The 2629-nt window shown below is 41.9% G+C and overlaps 1 pseudogene; it reads left to right on the top strand.

The window, feature by feature from the left end:
• Positions 1-212: 212 nt before the first annotated feature.
• Positions 213-2629, top strand: part of LOC114639240 — a 10487-nt pseudogene continuing 8070 nt past the window's right edge.

Here is a 2629-nt window from a genome sequence, read left to right as displayed (position 1 = left end):
TAGATTTTTTTTCTTTTTTCTTTCTTTTTTTTTTAACAAGGGGAACACCAAACACATTTTATTAGCACGAAAAAGCAGCCAGAACAAGGCACAGCAAGCAGAAACATACGATAGCAGTTAAAGGGTTAGTGTTGCATACAAATATAGCGTTTCTTTCCAGAAGCCCTGGCAATAGCCATAGGGATATAAAGCAACCTCCTGCAGCAGCTGACATGAAGGCCGAGGAGCACGCGGCAGCAGTTACACAGCACGGTAACACACAAGAATGGATTTGGCTACTGTAGTGCAAATGTCTAGGACAGAACTGAGAACACAGTCTAACACAAGAAGCAACACTAGAACTCGACAATACATCCTGAACCATTCACTCAAGTTGTATTATGTAATCTTAAGTGACAAAAGGGAGGCAATAGATTTTTAAATGCTTGGCTCACAATTAATGGTCAATAATATGTGCATCTACCTAGTGGCCTATATTAGTATGACTTGGTATTTATTTAATTTATCTTATTATGAAAGTAAATGGATGTCTGGGCCACCTCTTGCCATCAGGTAAAAAGCATCTCATGTGGAGTTAATGTCCATCATTTGACAATGTGTCCTCTTCTAGTGGAAATGGCTTAGCTCTGTATCATGGCAAATCCAACGGGGTCCTGATGTCCAGGTACTGTTCAGCATGGCTACTTTATTGCATAAACTGTTTAGAGTATCTTCATTTATTTTGGGGCAAGGCTAAGTATATTGCAACGAAAAGAAGTTTGTATAGCTCACAGTTTGGGAGGTAGAGAAGTCTGATACCTGGATATAGTGAGATGCAAAGGCCTCCTGCTGGTTCATAACACAAGGGATGGCATCATGTGTGAGAGTGATAAGCAGCCACCTGTGGAAGGGGACAAATAGCAGGGATGAACATGCAACAATTTGTTCTCACAGTAATCCAGGCCTTATGAGCTCTAACCCACTTATATGAAATGGGACATTAATCTCTTCCTAGGACGGTGTCACAGTGACCTAATTACCTCCAATTCGACCCCACCTTTTAAAGGTTCCACCTGTTCACTAGCTCCCTGGGAAGCACTCCTCAATATGAGTTTTACTAGAGGAAAATCATATATGAAGAGTAGCACTATGAAACAGCATCTATGTTGAACAGTGAGGAGTTTTGTAGCAGAGACCTGAAATATGGGTGCAGTTTGACATTAAACATATACATAAACATGTCCCCTCAGAATCTGTGCCTGTAGCTTGATGGAATCATCAATCATGCCAGGGCTTCAAAATGTGCAGTGATAACAGATACCATCAGAGTGTTTTCATGAAAGATGGTTGGAAGTCAAAAATCACCCCACTGTTTTATTACTCCTCATGTGTTTTTTCCATCCCACTTTGCTCCAAAGTACAACTTCACTCGAAAGCCTTTTAGCTAGCTTTGAAAATTCTCCCATTGAGACTCCAACTTGTCTCCATCCCTCTGCTACATCCCTTCTCACACACTTACTGTCCATCTTCCACAGGTCTGCATCCAGCTGTCTCCATCATCTGATTGGTTTTTCCATTCCCGACATGCTTTCTCTGCCTAGGCCTAAACCCTATCCCTTCTTGTATGTTCTTCCTTACCAGTTCTCCTGTCCTTAGCATTTGATTGGAGTTTTAATCAAGCTGTGTTTATGGATGCTGTTTCCCTCTGCCTTGCCCAGTAAGCTGCTGAGTTACTTTGCACTTAGTGATTTCTCAGTAAATGTTTTCTGAGTTAGTGCTCAATGCCCATAGCCTGAAGACAATGAATAGCAGCCTGAGCCCTGCCAGCCAGCAACTATGCTTGCAGTATCCTGGGACATTTATGTTGTAGAAGATACTTTCCAATCAACATGAAGGCAGGGCAAAGTCTGGAGAGTGTGAACTCTGTCATTGGTTGGCAACCACCCAGCATCCCCCTGGCCGGGGGTAGCTGGGCAACCCTTGGCTCACAGACAACCATTGAGTAAGCCTCATAAAAGGGTCTATGTCTATAGGCCTGACACATCTGGGCTGGGTGCTTGCAAAGCCCGTTGATATGCTGGATGGCACAGGCAGTTAGTTTCCTGTGCACTGTTATGGCCAAAGACCTATCCCCACCCTCACTCCTTTTAAGCTTCAGTCTGAGTCACAAATATTCTGTCTGGCTGCTATGCCCAAGAAGGAGTCGGTTCTCTAAATCTAGATTGTCTCTTTGGAGCACATTGATCTAGACTAGGTTCTCATTCCATTTCTCTCATTTAGTGTATAAGCTCCTTTCACTTCTGTTTTAATATTTTGCTGTTGAAATATAAAATAGCATAATATAGAGTAGTAAAACTTATCTTTTCTGAAACCATATTACCATCTGCATACCTACAAAAAACTATCACAACTTAGCTGTGAAAGATTTACTGCTGCCCCCTACAATTGATCAGGAACAGTTCAAGCTATCTGCTCTCTGGACTTTTACTCTACATAGTACTGCAAGGCCCTAACCACTTTGATAAACTAAGAAATGGAAATAAAATATATAGTGATTGGAAGGAAAGAAAGGAAGAAAGAAAGAAGGAAGGAAGGAAGGAAAAGAAGGAAGGAAGGAAGGAAGGAAGGAAGGAAGGAAGGAAGGAAGGAA

This window comes from Grammomys surdaster, unplaced genomic scaffold (genome assembly GCF_004785775.1).
Source record: "Grammomys surdaster isolate TR1022 unplaced genomic scaffold, NIH_TR_1.0 125690, whole genome shotgun sequence".
Lineage (NCBI taxonomy): Eukaryota > Metazoa > Chordata > Mammalia > Rodentia > Muridae > Grammomys > Grammomys surdaster.
The sequence above is the reverse complement of the archived record's forward strand: the minus strand, read 5'-3'. Positions and strand labels throughout refer to the sequence as shown.